This window comes from Calidris pugnax, unplaced genomic scaffold (assembly GCF_001431845.1).
Source record: "Calidris pugnax isolate Ruff unplaced genomic scaffold, ASM143184v1 scaffold38, whole genome shotgun sequence".
Taxonomy (NCBI): Eukaryota; Metazoa; Chordata; class Aves; order Charadriiformes; family Scolopacidae; genus Calidris; species Calidris pugnax.
This window is the reverse complement of record NW_015090995.1, coordinates 2,516,649-2,529,830: the sequence shown is the minus strand read 5'-3', so window position 1 is coordinate 2,529,830 and position 13,182 is coordinate 2,516,649.

Below are 13,182 nucleotides of genomic sequence, written 5' to 3'. Positions count from 1 at the left end.
ACTCTTGTTTTTATTCTTCTACAGTGGGAATGTTTTTCCTCCTGTTATTCATCAAATTCTGCTGGAATTTAATACTCACCAGCTCTAAATAGCCTATTGCACTAACAGTGATTGATGGTTTCCAACAAGTCCATAAACGCTGCCCCTCCTCATCCCTGCACTTTCTCTCCCTTCTCTCCCTATCGTTCCATCTCTCCTCTCCTTCCTTTCTCTCTCCCCATCTCCCGGGCTAGAGAGAAGCCGATCTTGCTGTTGTTATGTGGATTGATTTGTTTTCTGTTTCTGCTGTGTTTTGGGATAGGAAGACATCAGGGATTTTTGAAAGAGCAGTGAAATGCCATGGCCAATGAAGCCTGACTAGAAATTCCTCAGGTTATTATCTCTCAGATTAGGGAAATCTGGCGGATTTCTGTACAGAAAGACTTCAGGAGAGGAAAATGACAAAGCTCCGCAGCAGCTGCCCTCTTCTCCCAGTCTGGAATGGGCATCTCTGCCTGTGGGAGGGGGATGTGTTTCTGCACACACAGACCAGAGCATGCAAGGAGACCTCCTGGTCCTGGGATGGAGGGAATATACACAGGATTCACAGTCCAGGGGAAATGAAATGAACTTCACCTGAGGTCATAGCAGGCATGGAGCAGCCTGGGACAAGAACCAAGAGTGGCCACGTGCCCATGGGTGCTTATTTAATGGCAGCAATTGCTCAGCCCTTGCCTGGATGAACAGCTTCTCCTCTCAAGGCACAAATCCCCAGGCCTTTGGGCTGCGGGGTAGAGATAGCTGGTCCCAGGGAACAACTCTGGCAAGGGATGGAACAAAAACCTTCAGTAAAACTGTTGACAGGGAGGACACTGCAGGATGTATGAAAGAAGCTGGTGATGTTGAGTGTGCAAACAGGCCACCTGCACACACCTAATGTCTGTGGGGCAGCGTGGCTCCCCCCAAAATACAGCAGCCCCCTCCAAACAATAGGCTGGAACTGCCCCCGGGCTATCTCCTCCGAAGTTTCCAGGACTCAGGGACTCCTGGCTGTTTACTGGACCTTCCCACAAGACATAATAAATTATCCCTGCCTTTCTCCTTCCCTTTTGCTAACTTTCCTGAGCAAAGCTTGCTTCTACCTGGTGGGGGCTGCCCTTCCCTTGGTAAGCATGAGGAACTCCGAGGAGCCCTCGCTATCCTGTTCGAATTAAGCTACCTGAGATAAAATCTGGGGAGCTCTTAGAGGGAAACAACTTAAAGAGATGTAAAATGGTAACTTGATTTACTCATTTGTTACTGAACGTTTGATTCTTCCCTGAACCGCCACCCAGCCAGCTGGGTTATGTGTCAAAGGGAAAAAAAAAAAAAAGAAAAAAAAAAAATCCAATACAGGCAGATCCCTTATCAGATTCACTGATGGTGAAAAGGAAAAAAAAAAAAAAAGAAAAAAAAAAAATCCAATACAGGCAGATCCCTTATCAGATTCACTGCATTAAAAGGATTTGAGGAATGCTAATGCAGACAGAGGGAGTGGGAGATGGGGTCGGCTGGCGAGGGGTGGCCCAGCACAATGAAGCACTTTGGCTACCCCCATCCCTCAGGAAAGCTCGGGGGGCCTGGCTCCTGTTCTTTCCCCCCTCCTCATGCAGCAGGGCTGGCAGGGCTCTTCCCACAAGGCTAATGCTGAATGAGGGTAATCTCCACCACACGCCAAAGGTGGGCTCCCAGCCTACGCCCAAGCCTCCACAAAGAACATTTCTTGCCTAGATTTGCTGGCTAAAGTCAGTTATCTTTCGGTGTGTGGGTTAGAGACAGCTGTCTGAGCCTGCAGCACACCCCTTTTATAGCACGGATTTAGGCAAAATCACTGCGCAGCTGATGGGCATCCCATGGTTTCCCACGCAGGAGGACAGCAACGTTGTCCCCAAATTGATTCAGAAGACCCAGCCCAAGGGAGGTCTCTGGGCACCGCTTCCCAAATAGCCCCGATCCCACATGGATGGAGCCAGGACAGAGCCCGCACAGATGGGGATGGGGATTCAAGTTCACGAAAATGAAAATACCCCTAGGATTAGGACCTGAGTCACACTAATGACTGGGAGAATTGTTTTGCAAATTAACAAATGCAATTTGTTTCCCAAACAAACGCAATCAGAAAAGGGCAAGGTTAGGACAGCAGGAAACACACTTCGCTCATTCATTTTGACAACTGCAGTTTTGTTTCAATTACTGATGTGCATCCTCCGTAATGTCCTCGTGAGCACGCTCTAGTCACCCTTGCCAAAACGATGAAATCTTGGTAATAGGAGACCTTCAGCGTGATGGCTCCACTATTAAACCTGTGCTGAGATGCGGAGAGAGCCATTTTTGTGTGTCCAAATGATGAAGGGCAGATTAGGAAGGCCCTGCTGTATTATACTGTGAATATATTTAGCTACTCAATGTGATATAGATTAAGAGCAGCGGGGAGCCTGGCAGTTACACTTCAGAGGGCTGGGAGGGAACATTTCCATTTAGCTGAGTTGACATTCGCTTTGCACGCACCTGTTTGATGGGCCCTCAGCCCCGGCACCAGACCCATCTCAGGGCTGTCCCCCTCTTTTCCCCGGGGCTGCTTTACACCTTCTGGCCTTGGGCAGGATCCTTCCCATTCGAGCTGCCGCTATGGCCACTGCAAAAGAGTTTCTGTGCGAGACAGACTCAAGCCATGATGTTTTGAAAGGTTTTAAGGACTCTTCAGGGCCCAGAGTCCTCTTCTAGGGCTCTTTATTGTCCTTTTCTGTGCTATGAAGTTCCCTCCAGCCCTTGGGATGGGACAGCCCTCATCCAGCTCTGCTGGAGCCAGCTCTGGGGCTGAATTCACATTTCAGGGCATGTTACCCTCTTGCTGTCTCCTTGCTCAGCTCCGTTCCCCTCTTGTGATGCTCAGAGAAAAGGCTTTTTCCCCCAGGATGGCTCCTCTGTCTGCCCTTGCCCGCTGTGTGTGAAAGCATCAGACCAGGTTATCCCTACACGTGCATCCATGGCCCATTTATAAATCAGATGGAAATATAAGTGGCCCCTTCCTCCCTCACAGGGTACACACGTTGTGCCCCCATATCTTCGGGGAGGTGTTCATGGGTGCAACCAGCAGCACCAGCTTAGATGCCATTTGCATTCTTCCCGTACTGATAGAAAACCACATTTTCCCCACATTTGCAACTGAGGTTCCTTGAGAAATCCTCTCTGCAGGGATCCCAGAACTGGACAGCCCCAGAACATTCCCCTCCTGCTCCACTGGAGCCCTTCCCTGCACCGTGCCCTTTCAGGATAATCCCTTATTACTTAGGCTGGAAATTCCTGAGAGCTGGAGAACTTGTCTGATTATTTGCAGGCACAGGGCCATTCTGGGGACTATATGATTTTAATAACCATCCCAGTGCTGAGGCATGTGGCTTTAACAGCCCTCAGCAGCCCATCTTTCCACAGGGGTAATAGGAAACTTTGGAGACGTTGACAAAAAAACAAGGTTGCACTCAACAAAATGAAAAGCAAAATAAAAAATCCGCCGCCCCCCAAACCTGTTTCAAGTCAACCAAAATGTTTTGTTCAATCGCAAAACAAACAGCCCGTTTGCTTTTGCAAGGTCTCCGTTTCTTAAGCTTCTTAAGTAGGTTTGAATTAAACATAGGCAAATTTCATTTGAAAACATCATTTCAGAGAAATACAAACAAAAAAAATAATCAGAAAACTTCCCTGGAAAAGCACCATAACAAAATGTTTCAACCTTGTTGATTTTATCTGATTTCTTTTTCTTTTTTTTTTTCTTGGAGGGGCTGGGGGGGGTGTTAGAACATCATTGCCATTTAGTGAACTGTCTCGGTTGACCTGGAACTGCACTTTTCGGCAAACAAACTACTTGCCAGAAAAATTTTGCCTAGGATTGCAGCCCGTGTCTTTATTCGATGGCTCCTAACGAGGACCATGCCCACTAATGAAGCCACCTTCGCCCAGCTCCCTTTTTAAGCCCGCTGACGCTGTGTGTCGGTGAGCGACGCCATGTCGAGCACACAGAAAAGCCAGAATTTCTGGTTTCCATAAAGGAATATGGAGAATATTATCCAGTGAGATTTGAAACTTAGGTGGGAAAGTTGCCAGAGTGCAGCATTTTCAAAGAAACTCCTGTATCTCATATTGCTGAAAACTGGGAAGTCCCATGGGTTTAGGGAAAGGGGAGCCGGGAGGGGTTGGGGCGGGGGGGGAGGTTGTCCCTGTAATGGACATGGGGATAGAGGCAAAGCAGGGGGAAACTTTCTAAAGGGTTTCTTTTATATTAGAATAAGTCATAATTAATGCTATCGAGTGGCGGAAAGGCAGCTTCGGGTAATGTGAGAAGAGCCTTATCTCTCCCCGCGTCCTGTGGCCCGTCTGCGGCTCTGGTCCTGGGGATAAGCAGGATACCTATAAAAAAGTGTCAGGAATGGGGTGGTGTGGAGGGATTAGGGTGCTGCTTATTCCCCTTCCTCCCGCTGCCGAGGGGCCCAGCTCCTATCCCTCTTAGCCCGGGGACAGGGGAGGAAATAATAGAATCACAGAATGGTTAGAGTTGGAAGGGACCTTGGAGATCATTGAGTTCCAACCCCCTTCTCATGGGCAGGGACACCTCCCACTAGACCAGGTTGCTCAAAAGCCCCGTCCAGCCTGGTCTTGAACAGACTGGGATGAATATGGCCAGTGGTGGAGGAACAAGCACCCTGCAGGAGGGAACAGTGCTGAGGTGCCAGGAATGGTGATGGGGTGCCAAGCACCCACCACGTCCCCGGTGCAGCGTAGCCCATCAGGGTGGGTTTTGGCAGCCCCAGCACAGGGTTCCACCAGCATCTGCAAAGGCTCTCAGGCCTTTTTGTGGTTTTATTAGAGCCTCAATCAGCCTTGAGGGGCTGGGCCAGTTACCGTGTCTCTGAGGCATGAGCTCATAGTGTTAGTTAGGCAATTTGTTAAATAGAAGTTGATTAGAGGTTTCCCTGCCTGGGTCCCGCGAACCATATGGCGTTGTTTATTTACACTTTTTGGCCAAGCTCGCTTTCTTTTTCTCTCCTCCAGCAGTCGGATCACAAGCCACATGATGCCACTTTAATCGGTAGCTTTGATGCATCCTCCCCAGCGCGGGGCCGTGGCACAGGCTGATCCTGAGTCACCTGGGCTAGCACAGCCCTGGTCCGTGGGGGAAAGGCTTGGCAGGAGGGAATGGGTACTATAAAACTCTGGTTTGGGTGAAAATCTTTTGCCATACAGCAAAAAAAAAAAAATAAATAAAAAAATTAAAAAGTAAGTACTTAAAACTGGTGGATTGAAAAATATTCATCAAAATGCCTGGGCGGTGAAAAAACCTCTGTGATCTCAATTACCTTCTTCTGTAAGGATCCTTGCATAGCTGAAATTGTTTAGTTTCTGAACAGCAATGATAAAAAAACACTTTAGGTTTTATTTCCCCTACTTTGGCTTCCCTTGGGGAAAAGAGCCGGAGCGAGAGATTCCACGCATGCACACACGCACACGCGCATTCATGCACACACAAAAGCCATAACAAAACCCCAACAAACAAAAGCCTCAAAACTCGTTTGCTTTAATTTTTGTTGTTTTTTTTTTTTTTCCCACTGAAAAAATGTGAACTTCTCAGAGAAAAGAAAATGCGAGTTGCTTGTTTTGTCTTTGTGGCCTGCCCTATTTTGGGGGAAATTTGTTTTCCAGTTTGCAGCCATCCTTAGTCTTCAGTTTCTCCTATTAAGGATAATGCTAGAAGCTGCCCTAAGCCATTGCCCCTTGGAGGAAACATTAAGAGGGATGGAAGTGCTAAATAGGAGGCAGCAGATCTGTTCACCTTCAGTCCTGGCAAGAACAACCAGGACCTTTCTCTTCCCCCCTGCACCTTGCGAGGTGCTGTGCGGGTGACGGATGGGTCCCTCAGCCTGGCCCCACACTTTCATCCCCCGGCTCATCCCTCCCCAGCGCAAAGCAAATTGTCAAAAGCGAAACCGCTGAAAGACCGAACCGAAAATAAACATAGGTATAAGGCGTGATGAATGGTCCCTCCTCTGAAATTCATCTTCGCAAGATGACATAAGCTCACAGGCGAGTCGGCAGCCGCGGGGAGCTCGTCCAGCCTCTCCTCGGCAGTGGAGGGAAATGCCACAGCCAGAACGTGCCACCATGTGTCACCTCGGGTGAGAGATGCTTCCTCTGCAGACCAGTGGGGCTGCTTGGGGACTTTTATGGCAGCAGGGAAATGGGTCTGGCTGGGAAAATGCACGTATGGGCTCTCCAGGGAGCTCGCTCTGCTCCTGTTGGTGAAGACCATGGGGCTGGGAGAGTCATCCCCACTGCTCCTCTCCTGCAGCAGTAGCTCAATCCTACCTCCACAGCCAAATGTCACCATGTCCCCACAGATCCCTGCGGCCAAGGGGTAGGAGTGGCAGTTGGAAAGGAAAGGAAAGGCACTGGGACCATTTGATCTTCCACCAGAGGCAGCCTGCGTGGCTCCCCAGGCATCCCAGGCTGGTGCATCAAGGATGTGGCTTTTGGAGTAAGGGGTTCCATGTCACCCTTGGGACTTGTCCCTGGCTCAGCCCTTCCTGGAACCCTCAGCTCTGGTTGTGCACCTTGATGGCACAGCCATCCAGCAGGATGACCAGGATGGGAAAAACCCTTATCCTTCCCTCCCAGCAGGTCTTGCTGCCGTGTCTCCAGCACCTACCAACTTGCTGGGTCTCATGCACAAAGCTGCACGTCCTGGACTGAGGTGGGGAGCTCTCACAGCAGCTTCTTCTTGTGCTCACCTTGCTATACCAGTGGCAAAAAATAAATAGCATCTCATTTAATCTTGGTGTGGATTGGAGAGGAACCTGTCTGACCTGTCCGGTTGTGCAGGCCCCATGAGCATGGCCCAGGGCAGCTGATGGACCAGCTTTCCCATGCAGCCCCTTGCAGACGCCTTCCTCTGCATCCTCCACTCTCGCTCTTATTCCGTCCGTGATATCCATAGGAAATGAGCTGGTAATGTAAACCTTGGTTAAAAAGTCCCGTGTTACCACTGTTCCCGAGTCCCCAGCATCTCTTGCCGCTGTGTGCCTCTCCTTTCAGAGCCCAGGGTCCCCTGAGGCCAGAACTGACTTTATTTTCCTGTCTCATGCGGCAACAAACAGACTGTGGATGCAGGACGAATAATAAATGGCATGTAGATAAGCCAGCCGTCTGGGGGAGTCACAGCACGAGGCACTGAGAGAGGGAAAGGCGGTGGTGGAGGGAGGATGCAGAAGTTAGCAATGTCCAAACTGGATTAACTTGTCAAATTTCACTGGGGGCTGCAAGCCAGGCGGCGGTGGTGGAGCACGCGTCCTCCTCCATCACAAAACCCTCTCTTCCCCAGGACCCAGACCTGCCTGTCTTCAACCAGGACTCTGGTCACACACCACACAAAAAAAACCTAAGCTGATGCAGAAGAATTTGGCTGTTGAGCATGAGGGAGAGAGGACAAGTAGGGGGAGAGCAAAGAGCTCAAGGAGCGTTGCATGAAGAGGGCTGGAGAGGAGGAGGAGGAAGAGGAAGACCATCTGGATGGTTTGGCAGATGTTCTCCCCTGCGAGGACTTTCTGCAGCCATCTTGGCATGACTGCTGTCCCCTTTGCTGGGAAACCCCTGCTCTGTGTGGGCAAGGAATTCCTCTCATGGCTTTTTTGGTTTGTGCCTGTCAGCTGGGTGCTGGGAGGACCAACCACGAAACTGGGAGGGAAAAACCAGTTTTATAGTGGGGAATGTACCATGGGGAAATTCTGAAGACTGCAAACTATGCATGTTGGGGTGGTGGAGGCAGAAAAAGCCAGTGTCATGCCGTTGACCTTCAACTGGCTTAAAGGGTGTCAGCAAGCAGAAGGGAGGGGAATGATTTAAAAAGGTAGAGGAATGTGTAATTAGGAAGATGGGATTGAGGGAAGGAAAACAGGTGATAAATTTCAGGGAAATAATCCAACGGAGAGAGGCAGAGGAGTGAGAAACTCATCTGTGGGAAGAGATGAGACCATCTTTCTCTGGCACTGAGAGATAATCTTAAATTGCAAAAAAGCGTGCAGTAAAGGTGGTGGGGGTGATGGCACAAGGGAGAGGGTACGGCGTGGCTCCATTTCAGCAAAGCCCGTTGTGAAACACCAAATTCCTTCCAAGCAGGGATGGGATGAAGCCTAATTCTGGTTCTGCTTCTGCTCGCTGAGACTGAGCAGGCGATGGGACCCAACCCAGTCCTTAGGAAGAGTGTTGTCATTTTTCATCTGTCTCAGTAACAAATAAATCTTGGAGTGGTTTTCCCTGTGCCGGCCGGGATCGGACACTGACCGTGTGCTTTGGCACCCAGCGTCAGCTGCGGTGGGTCACAGGAGACAAGTTTTGTTTGGGGTAGTTTGGTACTTTTTTAGCTTTGTGTGGGCACCTTTACAAGAATCCGGGCTGGCCTGCTTCCTGACAGCTGTACAGGGAGGCACAGAAACACTTTATGGCCTCTGCAGCTCCAGGTGAGTTTCGATAGGATTAAAATGAGCTGAGGAAAGCTTAGAGGCTACAAGCCTGATGCTTCCCACGATTGCTCCAGCATAAATGGGAGTAACTCCACCACACACACTGGTCTTACCATACCATCAAGTTGGGGCAAGTAATGTCAGAGTTAGGCAGAAATTAGAGACAGAAAACACTGATTAGGTCACTTATTTCTTCCTCTTACCAATTAGACAGGAAATTATTTAACTGCTTTATTTATTTATTTAGGAATGTACCTCAGCAGGAAAAATTCCCCAAAGGCAAGCTCCGTATTTTTGCAAAGGAAAGGGTGGAAGTCCAACTCCTCGTTTATTAAACACAAACCTCAGTGAAGTGGAGGGAGCTTTTCTTGTAAAGGAAAAGCTGGGAAATAAATGTCTCCTCACAAGCCTTTGAGTGCATGTGGGCTCTGGGGCCGTAGTGGGGTCTGCTGAGGATCCTAGATAACATGGCTTTTCTGGAAGACACCCATTGCATTCACCTCCTTCGCTGGAGACACCCTTCAATTACAGAGGGGACACAGTGACTCTGATTCCCCTCTTGGACTTGGGTCTGTGGATGCTGAGAACCACTGAACTGGTCCCACGGGGACAGCCCTGTCCCCCCTCATCCCACTCGGCTCAGCCCCAACTCGCCCCTTTCTGGGAAACGCTTCAGCCGATGAGGAATTTGCAGTACAACTTCTCCGCCGGGACAGGAATGTTATCACGTTGGACAGCACTTCAGCGAGGAAGATTTATGGGGTCCATAACAGAAGCTCTCTGGAGAGAGCCCAGGAACGGTTTGAGATCTGCCCCAGGTCTCATACCCCACAGCGGCGTGCACGGCCACGGCCACGAGCAGCCAGGGAAAGCAGTGCCAGCGGCTCCCTTTCTGGCTTGTAGTCATCAACAGTCCGTTTTCTCTTCAAAATGATGATGAAAACCAATTTCCAAACCTCAGGGTTTTGTTGGTTTTTTTGTTGGTTTTTTTTTTTTTTTTCCTCTAAATGGAATTCTTGTTTCCCAGCCAGCCCTGGCTTGAAGCTCGTGAAGTAGAAGGATAGGCATGCTGCAGGAGGCTCTCCCTTGGTGGAAGCAGTGGTGGAAAGGGCTCGGACTGCTCCTTGGAAACTACGGCAGAAAAAGGCCAGGGCTGGGTCTACACCACCCAGCGATGGGAGAGGAGAGAGGGCAGATCCTGAAGGCACACCAGGGCCATGGCATGTGTGTCTGAGCCAGCTGGAGGAGCCAATTGCACCGGTGAGGGACATCCCTGCCTGCACACTGGCCCAAGGAAGGACCAGGCTGAACCCCGGGGCTGTGGAGGATGCTGTGTGCAGAGCACTCCTTGGGGACCCCGAGCCTGGGCAAGGGGCTCAAGCTCAGGCTGGTGTGTGCAATATTAGGTGTGCTTAAATATACTCCCATCTGTCAAAGCTGCTCAGGGTCTGTGAAGCAGCTCCTGGCCAGAAAACCTCACAGCCACATACAGGTGGAGGTGTCTCCATGAGGGAGAAGAGAAGACGCTGGGGCTGTGGTCCTTCTCTTTGCTCTCCTCTTCCCCTGCACCGGGCTCTGTCCCCTGGGGGATGTGAGAGGCAGCTTAGCAGCACTCCTGAAAATAAGCCCTCTGGATCCCCTGGTTAAGGGATGCAGCTGCTCTCCCATTATCAGACGACAGCAAAGGCAAGACAACCTAGTTATCGAGGAAAGATAGAGGTTTCTTTTCCCTGCTATCCCCTCCACTCCCCCCGCCTCTCTTTTCCGTGATCATTCTTGTTATTCATTTCCCCTCTCTTCTCTTCTCCTTTCCATGCAGACGGTTTCACTGGGCAAATCCGAATGAAAGCCTTGCAAAGAGGATGCTCATAAAATATTTATGGAGAACTGCGGTGAACACAAGTAGGATAATGAGGGTCTGTGGGATATGGGATGTGTCCAAACTAGCACAGTGAAGACCTCGTAAGAGACAGAGGCACGCGGTGGAAGCCATTAGTGAGTCCTGTAGGGTCTTTACTCATTTCCTACGCACACAGTTGCCGTGCTGCCACACACTGCTTTTGTTTGGGTTTCTCTTGTTCGCCTGGTAGTGTGTATTTTTCTCCGTGGTAGCTGCCGCCCAATTCACCTTCCAGTACCTAATGGGGGCTACAGGAGTGATGGGGAGGGACTCTTTATGAGGGAGTGCAGCAATAGGACAAGGGGTAATGGTTTTAAACTGAAAGAGGGGAGATTTAAACTAGATATCAGGAAGAAATTCTCTACTGTGAAGGTGGTGAGGCACTGGAACAGGTTGCCCAGAGAAGCTGTGGCTGCCCCATTCCTAGACGGGTTCAAGGCCAGGTTGGATGGGGCTTTGAGCAACCTGGTCTGGTGGGAGGTGTCCCTGCCCAGGGCAGAGGGTGTTGGAACTGGATCATCTTTGAGGTCCCTTCCAACCCAAGCCATTCTATGATGAACAGTACATGGGGAGCTGTGCTGGCTGGGTTGAGCTAGTGGCTGGGCAGTCCAGTGTGATTCCCATGTCTGGGGTCCCCTAGAAGCAGAACCACCATACCACCTCCATGGGCTGCAGCATCCCAACCTGCGCTGAGCCCCACAGCCGTGCTGGTGCGGCACGCTGCCCGACCTTTCCCAGTGCTCCTGCCCCACCACTGTCCTGCACACTCTGACGTGGCCATGCCAACCAGCTGTGGAGGACAGCGAGATCAGGTGGAGGGATGGGCAGTGGTTTCCTTCACCCCTGTTTATTTATAGAAGGCAAGGACACAGGTGTGGGTGCCTCCCTCCATCACATCACTTAACGGTGCTTGTCTGCTGAGGCTCTGCTCGTATAAACACACATATGCTCAGCTTTAAAGCAGACGAAAGGCCGAGCGCTGCTGATGCCAAGAAGGGGCTCTGAGGCTCTGTGCAAGCTCCGGTAACGTGCAAACTTATCCTGTCCTGAGAGCAGAACCAATAAACATATAGCGTCCTACCTAATGCAAGGGAAGAAATGCTGTTAAATCTGTGTCTCACAACAGCTTAGCTGACTCCTTCTCAAGTTACCCAGGCAGCGGGTGTCACACATCTCCCGCGGTTGGGATGCTGCTGACCTTTGCACAGTCTCTCCGGGGTCTGACCCATCTTCATCCGTAGCTGCTCTTCCTACATGGTTGGCCAAGAGGAGCTCGGGAGCACCTCTTGTTTGGAGGCGAAGCCCTGACTTACGCACTTCTGTTTCTCCTTCTGCTCTTTTTCAGCAAGCTCCAAAAAAGACCTTGAACTCCTGTTGGAGCTTTTATCCCACTGGGAGCCATACCGCTGGCAGATGTTTGCTGTGATACAGGACACGACAGCTTTTATTAGTTGTCAGCTGGAACACAATATTTTAGGGTCTTGAGGTTAAAATGGAAAAGCAAAGCTTGCACGCATGTCTGTGCCGGCAGCACAACCCGCCACACAGCCCAGCACCTCCAAAAAATCCTTCTTGCACAGGAACCCAGGTTCCTCTCACCATCACACCTCGGCTCCTCACCACAGTCGAGCTGCTTTCACCCATCCCACATCCTGGGATGTCCCTGTGGTGACACCATCCCTATGGTTGGCATGTTCTTAACACTGCTTGGGTCTGGGCACCTTTCTTTTCTGCCTCTCTTGCTTCAAAACCATCAGCCCAACAGACAGCAGCACAAAGGAAAAAGCAAGCAAGATCATGCATACTTTTCTTATGAAGACTAAAGGGAGTTTCCCACCTCTTCCAAGCTGGGAAACCACCACAGCTTTTCACGATATCGCACATCAATGTTACCAAATCCTGAAGAATTAGAAGAGAAAACCTACATGTCTATGGAGTGGTGCTTCACTCATAGTTTTGATGGAAGTGGCATTATTTACCCCCAACATCTGAGAGGGTTCCTCGCCTTCTCAGAGACGCCTTGTAGAAGCCAGAGAGCAGAACATGTTCAACTGTGCTGTCTTCTGTTCCTGAGCAGGCAGGGATGGTACATGCCTGGCTTGATGCTACTGCAGAACCTGGAAAGCTCAGGAGATGTGTTTGCCAATTAGTCAACTAAATAATTCATCTGTCACGACATGGACCTCTGAGATGATGAGGCACCACATGATGGGATGGGGGCAGAGAAGTTGCTTCTTTGAGGCTCCTGCACAAGAAGTATCTCACCTTGCAAACCAACATAAGACACTTGGCAGGCACTTGGCTGTCTTGGCTAGTCCGCATGCTGGTGCCTGCCTGGCTGGTGGATCCCCACCTTGCCCTCTCCCCCTCCATTTCCATCACCCTGCAAGTATCAAAGTTCAAGTCTCTCAGAACAGGGAAGAGTGCTCCAGACATGAAAGGTATTCCTGGGCATCACAGGAAGAAGTGATTAATCTCAATTACATGGTTGAACACTGAATAATCTGGAGCAGCAGATTGGGTTACGCTTCCCCCTTTCTGTGGCCATCGGAGGGGGTTTTCCAGCCTGAGGAGACATTTGAAAGATGTTTTGACTACTGAAGTGCCAAACTTAACCCCAGTGTAATTGGACTTGTGGTGAAACATGTATGTTGTTTTTTGCTTCCTGAGCCCTCCGGACAGCCTGACGTTTTCGCAGCTGCCACCTCTTTACCATTTGCCTTGCATGACAGATCTCACCCCAGCACGCTCTTCCCA